Below are 12,530 nucleotides of genomic sequence, written 5' to 3'. Positions count from 1 at the left end.
CCTAGTGACTTCTCTTTAGAGAGAGGATTGTAAGACAGAAGGGCTGAATGCACCTGTGCAAGGCTAGGCATGTAGCAGGGACAGAATAAACATTAGTGCAGTTAAAACGTTGGAATCAAGACAGAGCTGTGAGGTGAAGAATGGGCTGCATGGTGAGTTAGGAGCATTTGTCTTGGGGTTCTCTCTTTCTCTTTGCATACTCCCCCAAACTCCCCAAGGTACAACTCCTGGCACCTATTTTCAGAGGATCAGTACTTTTCCAAACACATTCTCCAAAAAAGGCCTGATATTCATAGATTCTTAGAAATGACTGGAGTCTGGTTTTTAGGAAGCTTGGGTGGGGGCAGGGGCAGGAAGAAATAAAGCCCAAATACAGAAAGTTCTGGTGACAGGATTCTTGGCATTGGTGAGCACATGGACCAAGGGTGGGACCAGGGGAAAGAATCTTTGGATCGCCCCCTCTGGATCAGCTGCCCAGAGGCTGCTTACCCTTGGAGGAGTGAGTAAAGTTCTCCTGCCATGGCTGGGATCCGGTGCTTAGGAAAGATTTTCGATGCTGCAGCGTTGTCCCAGTAAGCTGTGCTTTTGCTTCAGTTCTGGGCATATCACAGTCCCTTTCCTTCCGGAGCCAACTGAATTAATTGGGGAAGAGAGAGAGCCCCAGTGACTTGTGCTCTGACAAGCCCTTGGTCTCTTTGAGCTCCGGTGACAGGCAGCCAGACTTCAGAGGCCCTCCGTGCCCTCCTCCTTTTACCCTGCCTGTCAAGAGAGGCTGCAGAGGAGTGGATGCTGGGGCTGGGGGAGGGCAGCGGGGAGTAGGCCTCCCTGACATTTGTCCTTCCCTCACTGCCGACAGCCAACTCAAGACCGGCTCTGTAGCCGCTGCCACAGCTCTCCAACCTCTCACACCAGGGAGACAGCTCAGCCTCTAAATTTAGCAGGAAGAGGGAAAGGGGAGGTCGGCGTGTCCAGGGTGAAGGCTGAAGGTGGACGCAGAATAAAAGAGACAGTGGACAAGCAGGGGCAGTGAGAAAGCGAAGAGTGAGTGAGGGGAGGGCCTTCAAGAAAGAGTAGCCATTACAGATGGAGAAAGAGGAGAGTCTTTTAAAGAGTTTGTAAAAATGTAGTGTGTGAATCTTTCACTGTTAGCACCAGGAGCATTACTAATGTGTGCTAATGGAAACGGTCAGTTTGCATTTGCGAGGAGGCTGAATCAGAGCTCTCTTTTAGTGCAGCACGGGACTGTTCAGGCAGTCAGAGCTGCCATGACTGGAACTGGCCTGATGGATGACATTTCTGTTTACTGGAAGGCAAGGCAGTGGAGGGGGTACTTTTTAAGCATTTCTTAAGAGCCAGGATTGGGATTTGCATGATTCATTACTTATTTAATCTTAAAAGAGTCGGATGTGATAGCTTTCAGGATAATTTTCCCTTTGAATTAGTGAATTAAGGTAAGGCTCAACTTACAGACTTTAAGTGACTAATCTATGATTCAGAAAGATTTGTCTAATCATAAAATGCTTTTTCCACCTCTGTAATAAGCGAATGGGAATATTCTGAAAGCTCTCCCACCAGAATGCTGGTTTGTGGCATTAACCTCTTCCTTCGTAAAGGTCACATTTTTTACCTTCTTTTATTGTACATGGTAACTATTTGTCCTTTTAATTCTCTGGTGCTTTTGTTTATACCGTTGCTTAGTTTAGCAAACCATGTCTGTTTTGAAGGGGACTCATATAAGTTTCAGGAAGATTTTGTCATCAGACCAGAGCTGAAACTGAATTGGAGCACCTGTGCGGGTTGCTTGGTTCTGTGAAAGCTTAATGTCTTTGGTAACCAGTGTGAACTACCTGACATAATTTTGGAATATATCCTGACAATCTCAATGGGAAGCTTTTGGGCAAGAGAAGCATTGGATAAAAGTGTGTCCCTGAACCAGACAGGAATACCACACCCAGCCGGGAAACAACCGCAGCATGGAAACAATATGCATCCTCTGAATTCTCCAATTTTCCGAGGGAGAATTTTTTTAAATGGCTACATGACTAGATTTGGAAGATTATTATGAAGTATGTTTGTTTATCATTGTACTAGTACTACCTGTTACTTGGCAAGCAAGAGTTTGAACAGCCTTCAGTAACAGGACCAGCATTTTTAGGTCCTTTGTCCAGCTTGTCTGGCATCAGTATGGGGCTTGGTGCTGGACAGGAGATACTCAGCTGGCCTCTGCTTCATCCCAGAAAGCTGCTTAGCAAACAATAGGATTTTACCTTTTTTGGTTTTTTTGGTCTTTTTGCCTTTTTGGGGGCCACTCCCTTGGCATATTGGGATTTCCAGGCTAGGGGTCTACTTGGAGCTGTAGCTGCCGGCCTACGCCAGAGCCACAGCAACGCCAGATCTGATCTGTGTCTGCGACCTACCCCATAGCTCATGGTAACGCCGGATCCTCAACCCACTGAGCAAAGCCAGGAATCGAACCCGCAACCTCATGGTTTCTGGTTGGATTCATTAACCACTGAGCCACAACCGGAATTCTGGAAGTAGTTTTTAAAAGGGAAAGATTAGAGCAGGCCTTTGCAAAGTGTGTCTGTGAGTGTGTGTATTTGTGTTTGAAGGAAGAGAGGGAGGGGAAAGATGAGGTGTTGGGAAGTGGAGAAAGAAATGTTTTAGGGCTTGTGGGTTCTGTTGGCAGTGCTCAGTCTGTCAACCACAAAGGCCTCCATGAAGGTCAGGGGTCTGGCCATCCTCCATCCCAGTATGGTGCTTTCTCTGCGGTCCTCCTGAGCACTGCTGATTCCCTCAGTGCTTGGTGCTGGCCGGGAAGGTAGGTCGTTGGACCTCTGGCATGTCAGCCTCTGCTTTCCCCACCTCAACTGGTGGATGAGATGCTGAGAATCCGGAGAGCCACGAGCACAGGGTTCCCTGCTCTTAGCCCTGATACCTCCACGTGGGCATGCAGGCCTATTTGTTGTACAAGAAATGACTACTGCCTTATGAAATACAGTTCATTTCTAGCTAACAGTCATTGTTTCCCCTGCAGCTCTTTTTATGTTAAAGCCTGTCTCTCCCAGTGTTATCTGATGGTTTCCTAGGAGATGCCCTCACTGGCCGTGCTCTCCACCGATGCCGGAGTTGGATATTACTATAAGCAGTAAATATCTGCTTTGTTCACTCAGCGCTGCTCTGCCCTTTCTCCCTGGGCTGGTGGCTAGTTTCCCACAAGGGTCCCTAATGGCTGTGCAGAGAGAGGGAAAGGCTAACTGTATCTGCCTCCCCACATCTTCCACAGCTGTGAACTGGACTCCCAGTCCTCTCTGATAGATTTGCTCACTAGTAACTTTGAAGCTTAGATAAAGACCTTATTTGTTGCAGGTAGGTTTTTCAAAATGAGGCAAAGTTGATGCACAGAAGGATTGCCAGGTTTTCTATGAAGGAGAACAGAGACCCCTTCCTCAGAAGAGTAGGTTATTTATTCGCTTTACACCTCAGCTTCTAGCTCTGTGAAATGGAACTTCTTTAGTGCTATCTAAAAGTATCGGCAGTGGCTACTGGAAACTTCAAGTAGGGAGCTTTTCTTCCTGTTTCTTAGTCGTCTTTGGCAGAAAGGTCCAAATATAGCTCCAGGCTGGCTTTCCATAATGTGATGAGAAGACAGGGTGTCTCAGAAGTTTGAGGGAGCTGCTGTCATCGTAGGAAGAGGGCTTGACAACTTGGGCAGTATCCACAAAGATACAATTTCTAATCAGTCAAAATTGCATTTTCTTAGAAGCTCCGATTATATTAACACATTCTCTTATCTGGTCTGATTGTCTCTCTTAGAAATATTCTTCTTACAACTGTAACCAAAGTCAATCAAATTATATTGAGATCAGGAAATAAATGCACCCTTAAGGGAAAAATGTATGCATACATATTATTTCTGGAACTGGGTTTAAAGGTAAATCACAGATATCATGGTTTAGCACTAGATTTAAAAAAAAAATTTTTTTTAGAGCCATACTTGCAGCATATGGAAGTTCCTGGGCTGTGGGTCACACTAGATTTTTTAAAAATAAATTTTATTGGAGTATAGTTGACTTACAAAGTTGTATTACTTTCAGGTTTACAATGAAGTGAATCAATTATACATGTACATATATCTCTGCTTTTCAGGGTTATTTTCTTGTGTACATTATTACACAGTGTTGAGTAAATTACTCTGTTGGAACTGGATTTTTGAGGCAAGAAGTGGTAGAAGATAACAAGAACTGAAAAGAAATAAGAACTGTTAGAAAAAAATGTGATTATTGATGAGTATCAGATTAAAATTCATTTTACATGTTTCTGTTATGGCACAAATACAGGAAATAGTAGACCATTATTTGATTAAGTGAAGAAAATTATCCCAAGAGACCAAATGAAACAGAATTTACTCCAAAAAGGAAATCCTCTGCCTATTTCCTCCCTTCACCAGCTCTTTCTGTGGAGCCATGGAGGGGCATGTATTTGCTTGACTTCATGGCAGAGTCCCCCGAAATAGAATAAGCACCAGTGCCTGAATAAGTGACAAAGGCTACGTCTACACTGCTGCTGTTTGCAGGTATCAATGCTCTGACGACTTCATGTATTTATTCTTTAATCATAGATCTTTCTCCATGTGGTCAAAGTTAAAGATGACAGCTTAACGTCATGGGTAACAAGCTGAAGCCAGTTTTCATGCCTAAATCAAGTCTACGCAAAGTACTGCCAGGAGGCTCCATCCAGACTACCCTCAAATCTCTAATCTTCTAGTTGCTGAGGAAGGGTTGACTCCTGGGGCCTCTGAGTACCATCTGAAATAGCAGCACTCAAACTTGTTTAATCAGGCCCCATGCTAAAAAAAAAAAAAATACTTTTGATGGTGCCAACTAATACGTGCATACGTATATAAAGTAATGCACGTATATAAACATGAAACATTATGATACAGTGATTTATCACACTGTATGGGACGAACTGATATTTTTCAGTCTTCTCCACTTCATTCCATGGCAATTGATTATGATTCTCTAATTACGCTACATGACACTGATCTAGAACTGGGTTTAGGGTAGAAAAGGGACACCTTGGGACCATGTCTTCAAGGGGTTCTACCTGCAGGCCTGGAAGAGGACGGCCTCACGTGGCAGCTCCTGTGTATTTGAATGATATCTGATAAATACTGTAAAAACAGTTTATTTAGAAAATTTGATGGAACATCATTTTGTTTATGCATAATAGATTGAGTCAAACACCAGTTACTTGAAGTTAACTTTAAAATTATAAAAAATTAGTAACAAGTTGTTTTCTCTAAATTTGTTTTGAAAAGGGGGCAATAATCAAAGCTATTAATATTTTTGAGATGTTATGTGTGCCCACTATATTATCCAAGTTATTTTGCTTACTCCTTAGTCATTCTGAAAGGAAAGTATTATTGTTGTTATTTTAAGATAAGGAAACTGAGATGCAGAGGAGTTTCAGTGATATTCCTAACTCCATGCAATTCATCAGTGAGGGAGCCAAGATTCTTTCATGTGTGGATCTGTTGCACCAGAAAGCAGGTCTTCTTTCATCTCCACTCTGAAATGTTCCAGGTAAGCCTCCCTTGAGCTCCAGCTTCATCAAGTTGGCAAGCACTGATGACTGATACTTCATTTGGTTGCTCCTTCATTCTGAGATATCCTGAAAGTTACTGTAAACAAGGGTTTTGACTCCATTGTTGAACATTTTCTGGGCAAGAGACCCTGTATCTGGTCCTTACTTAGAACACAGGTTGAATTTGCAGTCAAACCAGTGATGTTGTCATGATATTTCAAACACAAAAACCTATGATTGATCCTATATACTTGGCAACAAAAATACTCTACTCTTTCCAAAGAGCAGCCTACACTGGCTTGCCAGGAGACCAGACCATTGTTGGGGGCTGTTGGGCTGGAAGATTTGATTTTTGGTCAAGGGATACCAAAGAAGAGAAAGGATGGTGTCATGGGAGGGAGGCTGGCTTTGAACATCAGAGCTGTGAGCTCCAATATAGAAGGGGATGCTGGACTGCTGTGTACATTTGCAAAAACTTCTTGAGCCTGTTTCCTCATCTAAAAAATGAGGTAAATTATTATATCTACTTATGGAATTATTGTATGAGACTTATGTAAGTAAAGCACATATTATTAGATTTCATCACTATTACTATTTGTCACTCAAAGCATTCGGCTTTGCTTTCTTTAGTACCCAGCACTTGCATTCATGTCCAGTTTCAGATGCTGGTTAGAAAATCAAACTTTTGTACCTGCCACTGTAGGGAGATATTTATTTTTTGTCTCTGCCTGCCAGGAACCTATGAAATCACCATTTGCCTATCAGACACCTGATTATTCAATGTTTTATGTTACTACTTGAAAACAGTGAGGTCTTAAGAAACTGGGCGAGTTCCCATTGTGGTACAGTGGAAATCCGACTAGGAACCATGAGGTTGCAGGTTTGATCCCTGGCCTGGCTCAGTGGGTTAAGGATCCGGCATTGCCGTGAGCTGTGGTGTAGATCACAGATGTGGCTCAGAGCTGACATTGCTGTGGCTGTGGTGTAGGCTGGCTGCTGTAGTTCTGATTAGACCCCTAGCCTGGGAACCTCCATATGCAGCAGGTGTGGTCTTAAAAAAATAAAAAAGTCATGCCCTGAACTTAAATCCTTGAGAAACTTTAATTTATTGCACTCTCCTCTCTGCCTCTCTTACCTAGGAGAAGAGGCACATTGTGACTTGTGACCCAATAATGGGACTCATATTAATAGGAAAGAAAATTTGGAAGCAGACAGAAGGCTCTAGCTGAATGGGAGGAAAGGAAAATGGTTTTTTCAAGAATGTCCTGCTAAATACCTTTGAATTGATGGAAGCACAGCTAAGGATGTCTCTCAACATGTAGGCTTAAGCAGCTTTTTTGCTTTATAAAGCCTCAGAAATTCCTCTGGAGAAATTAGTTGGAGTTGAGTAGAAAGGAATCAAAGGGGGAACACAAGGCTTTCCCTGAGCACTAAGGGCAGGTAAAAACCCAGGTCCTTAGCTTGGGAGTTTCTACAGGTCTAGCTCCTCCCCAGTTCTCTCCGTTGCTCATTCCTGAAGAGGTAACCAGAGAGATGGCTGGAGAGTTAGGTCATCTCACAACAGTCTCTTGTGCCAAAGGATCATGGTTGGGAAGAAGTTTGCTAGTATTTGAGGAAAACAAATCAGAAATCAACATTTTAAGCAGTGAAGTCCTGAGATTCTTTAATTCTGTGAGAGACAATAGACCACAAATCAGAATGAGGCTCCAAGTTAGAGTTTGCCCTTGTTTGTGCTGCATAGTCTGTCAAGAGCCTGGGTGTGGGTGGTGGAAGCTTGCAGTGGTCTGTGAGGCATCCTGCTGGCTGTGAACACTCCCCCATTGGGGTTACAGGCTGCCCAAAGGGTTTTTCATGATTCACAGGTTAGTTATTGGAGGGACAATGGAGCCCAATGGCGGCACCACCATTCTGATCTTTCCTTGAGGCGACCCAGTAATGGAGAACTGCTTTGTCTGGGGTCAGGATATAGCAGTGGCTCCTGGATGCTAGCCATGTCCTAACGCTTGTGGAGAGGCAGCAACAAAAGAAGTCATCTTACATTTTATGCTGTGCCTTTTGCTTTAGGTTCTACCTCTGTTGTTGTCCATCTGTAAGCAGCAGTTGACTCTGGTTTGACATGCTGGGTTCAGGAAACCAATTCTCCATTCCTCTGTGAGATTAGAATACATGAGCTCCAAGGAAGATGTGCATCTTCCTATTTCTTCCATCCTGGCTCATGAACTTCAGATTTATCCTGTGTTCTTAATCCTGTCTCCCTTGCTAGCAAACCCTGGTGAAGGTATGAATTCAGGTTTTCTAGCCTTCCTCCTCACCCCAGCTCTCCTGTTTACTTCAGATTTCAGAGTTTACTCCAGCCCTTGTTTATCAATATTCTACCTGATTTTGCTATCAAAAATCAATATGAAAGTTTTCTTCATGAATGACTGACATGATTTAAATTCATGACCTTTTCTTAAGGATATTTGCTGTTGAGCAAGGTGGCATTGTACCTAACAGACTGATGCCTTTTTACCCTTTTCTTTATTTCCTAATTCATGCTTTCTGTTTACTCCTTTATTTCTGTAACCACACCTCCATCCTCTACTGCCTCCCAAACCGCTTGCCACTTTTTCAGTTATTAATTAATCATCGGAGTAAATGTTTTTTTTGTCCTGGCTTTTTCTCTCTTCTTTGGTTTACCCCAGTGTTGGAACTGTTTCTTTTGCATCAGTACCTAAAATCTTCTGATAGACACCACATTCACTCTTATCAAACAAACCTAAAACTTTGAACCTGAGTTAGGATTTTCTGGTCACAATCTGCATATATTCTTTCTTCCCCACTTCCATACCCAACTGAACTTTGCTCTGGGCTTCCCAATAGCTTCTGCTCTTCAAATTTAATTGAATCCACTTTGAATTTGTCAGAGTCCTAGCACTGTCTGGATACCATTAGTATTTGTGTCAGACTTTCAGACCAACATCTATTACTCCATGTACCCTTACCTTCCTCTGAGTCTGCCATGCCATCCTCTTCCTCAGAGAGTACCATGCTTATGAGGATGACGAAAGAAGGTCAGTGAACCAAGCAGACCTGCATCTCAAGGAAAGCCTGGATTTGGGGGGACTTTAAGTGTTTTGGCCATTGGATGGTGTGATACCACCTGTCTGAGTGGAGTGTTGTGTCTTGGATTGGATAGGTGAAAAGACACCTCTGTCACTTGAGAAGACTCTAAGCAGGGATTTACTATGACTGCCACCTGGAAAGGTTGAGAGATTTAAGTGACCCACCTCACAAGGAGACAGCACAAGTAAAAATAAACATTGTGACATTTAAGAAGCAAAAAGAGCATTTACTTTGGGTCGGATATGTCACTACATATCACCATAATGGACTGTTCGGTGCCCACTGTAAAATCCCAGGTGATGAGCCGCAGCCAGTGACAGAGATGGCTCGGAGTCCGCAGACCTATTCCTTGGGAGCCTGGTACTTAAGTTTTTCACATGTTATATGTAATTCCTTCCTCCTACATTTCACGTAACACAGTCTTGACAGTGTAACCCATAGGATGGTAGTTCTGCTGTAGGGGTCCTTCAGCTCTTTTGGGAATCCCAGGGAGCTCCCAGCTTGTAGGGGACAAATTTCCTTGTAGATTCTCATGTTATAGTCTTCTGGGAAATTCAGAATGATCCTGACATTCCAAGATGGTTAGTGTTCACTTAGATTCAACTTAATATTTTAGCCCACATTTATGATGCATGTGTTAAATTTAAAGTACTGTGTTCAATCGTGTATATACAGAAAGAAAAAATACATGGGTACTATCTTTAAGAAATAGACTAATGAACTAGAGAATAATATATATATATATATATGCCTATTAATAGTGAAAAGTGTAATAAATATTATACTATAAATAATAACCAAAACTTTAGGAGAACACAAGAGAAAGGAGTAAAGGAATTCTGATGAAGGAATAGATGAAGATTGGGGAAATCTTAAGGACCTGTCATTTGACCTGTGCCTTAAAGAACATATAATGTCTAGGTTGGCAGCGGTTAGAGAGAAGAGGGAAGGATTAGAGGAGGATTAGAGGAGTGAGAAAAAGGCTATGATTGGACCAGGGACAAGGCAAGAACACGGAGTCCAGATGTTTGGGGCTGGAGGTGAGAGTGAGGTGAGGCATCAAACGGAGGTTGAAGTAGGCCTCAAGTTTAATGTTCAGTAAAATGCTAACAGTTGTACAAAGCACAGAGGGAGGGATACAGAAGTATTCCTTTGAGGCCAGGAAGTAGAATCCATGCAAATTCAAAGGCTACTTTCAGAGTTATGAATGAACCCAGAGCTGTCCTTGGCCATGGATTTTTTTTTTTTTTTAATATATTGCTTGAGTTCTCTCTTGCCCTCTCTCTTTCTCCTGGCATTATGAATGCCTACCCTTAGTCTTTTCTTCAATCATTGAAACTTGATGGTGTGAACCATCTGACCCTTGCTAGTCCCCAGTTCTTGTCTAGCTTGTTGTCTCTGATCAATTTTACAGCATCTAGTTTTCTGCCGTGTAAGTGGTAACCTAATTCTTGTACGTGCCGGCCAGCCCTGAATAGAGTTTGTTTTCATATAAATACAGACGTATTTTGCCTTGGTAATTCTTGCTTCTACTGCATGTTTTTCCCTCCAGGCACTTACTTTGTTGTTTTACAGGCACACAGTTTCAGTGCCTGGGATAGCTTTCAGTGTTATGGATGCACCAGGAAAAAAACACAACACAAAAACTGTCACAATAAAAGAGTTCTGACTTCAATGAGTAATGAAGTTGCATAAATTCCAACTCGTGGTTCCAAAGGATTTCCATAAGCCTCTTGATTTCCAAATGAGAAGATCATGATAAGCAGTTAATTACCTCTTTAAGCAAAGACGAGCCACCACAGACACTGCTGTGCACTCGCAGCTCTCAGGAGAGGGAGGGCAGCACCACCACATCCTGAAAAACATGCAGTGCAAGCATGAAAATGGAGTTCATATAAATTCAAGTAATGTCCTTTGACTTTTCATTAGGCCAGGCATGTCCCAGTTACCCCTTGGGGACTTTCTTAATGTTATCATGGCAACATACAATTAAGTCAGATTACATTTTTTTTATATGCAGGGAGAGGTGCTAAGATACCATTCTAAATTATTCATCACTTCACTTTTTACAAAACAACCCCAGATATGACTTTAAGATGTGCAATATTAAAAAATAGCAGATAATTTGATATTGCTATATCACGTAAAGAAACCTTTCTTCCTTTCCCCAGGGAGAACAAAAGACTTAATTGAACTCCACATGGGTTGCTGTGCTTATCACAGCTTACCGTATTACTCTGATTTATGTGGCAGATTGTGAACTCGAGAATTAACAGAAGTTTCTTCCCCAGGGCTGGAATATTCTCATTTCAGCATTGTAGATCTAGGGACAACTTTGAAAAGGAGCTAAATAATTTTTCTTTCTTTTTCTCTCCCTGCCCCCAAATCCCATGCATGTGTGCTTGCGTGCATGTGTGTATGCATGTGTGTGTAAATTTGACCCTTGGTTATCATATCACAGTCACTAAGGAGTCATTGAGGAGACTCCTTAAATAAAGACACCTTTAGAAGAGCATCATCCTAGTGAGACTTAAGCTGCATCCCCCCGCCCCAGCTTAGTCTTTAGAATAAGACCCCTGTTTCAAAGGAGACAGAATTCATTAGGATGTTACATTATATATAGCTAGAGGTTAGATGTGGGGATTAGGAAAACCAGTATTTCCAATTTTAAATTCATGCAACTAGCCATGCACATTATTAAGATAATGCTCACGTTTTTTAATTGCTGTAGTTTTTTGTTGTTAAATTAATATTGTCTTGGTGGCAAGCAAGGGTTAATAGCTATTTAAGGAGGACCCAGGGAACGTAGGAAAGAACATGTCTGTGTTCACGATGACATTAATTTATGAGGAAGGGTTGGAGGAGCAAGCCAATCAAGTACTGGATGCCAAATTACCATATATCACACAATTTACAAGGCAGTCAAAAGTGTTATTAAATTGGCGACCAGAACAACCTTCTTAATTCATCCTTATGACAGTGATTGTAATGACTCTAAGAACCTGGTTTAACCTGAGTTCATTTTATGAAAGGTCTTTCATTTTTAAGCATTACATTTATTGCGTTTAAAAGAAGGCTTGTCTTAAATTGTGTACTGTTAAAGCATAATAAAAATGCCTCAATAATTAATCCATATTCAATACCTGGGTCAACATCAGCATCTATAGGAGGCAGGCAGTGGATTCTAGTTTTAAAAAACCTGATATCAAGGCATTTTTCTCCTTTTATCACTGTAAAACAAAATAATCTTCAGATTTCACAATAGTAACCTTGCTCTTTTGTTTTGTTTTGTTTTATGCTCCCATTGACCCAGCATCTCTCACCAGAACCTAATTTTTCTGTTCTCTTGACTTTGGAGGAGTCAGTATGCTGGCCAACAGTGGATCCTTTCTTAGTCATTCTGCTTTGTGGGTGAAGTCAGCCCAATAAACATAAGAAGACCCCTGGTTAAGGACAAGGGTTTGTTCTTATGACTGTTTTTAGTCTCACTAATCCATGGCCTTGTGGACTCAAATAAAAGCTGCAAGTGCAGCCTCACCTCTGTTTCTGGTGTTGGCTCCTAAGGAACTGGGACAGTGTTGAATGTAGTAAGCTTGCATGGCTCCTTACCCCAGCCTCTAGCCCCCAGTACAGAATGAATACTCAATAACGCTTAGGGCATGAGGAAAAAAATTCTATTTTTTGGAGTTCCCGTCGTGGCGCAGTGGTTAACGAATCCGACTAAGAACCATGAGGTTGCGGGTTCGATCCCTGACCTTGCTCAGTGGGTTAACGATCTGGCGTTGCCGTGAGCTGTGGTGTAGGTTGCAGACGCGGCTCGGATCCTGCGTTGCTGT

General features: G+C 42.2%; 1 long non-coding RNA gene across 1 annotated transcript in view; it reads left to right on the top strand.

Annotated features, from left to right (window-relative positions):
- The window catches only part of LOC102159977, a 765,938-nt gene that overhangs the window by 155,967 nt on the left and 597,441 nt on the right, over positions 1 to 12,530 (top strand). The gene's annotated exons all lie outside the window — the stretch shown is intronic.

The sequence above is a fragment of the Sus scrofa genome, chromosome 3 (assembly GCF_000003025.6).
Source record: "Sus scrofa isolate TJ Tabasco breed Duroc chromosome 3, Sscrofa11.1, whole genome shotgun sequence".
NCBI classification, from domain to species: domain Eukaryota; kingdom Metazoa; phylum Chordata; class Mammalia; order Artiodactyla; family Suidae; genus Sus; species Sus scrofa.
The sequence above is the reverse complement of the archived record's forward strand: the minus strand, read 5'-3'. Positions and strand labels throughout refer to the sequence as shown.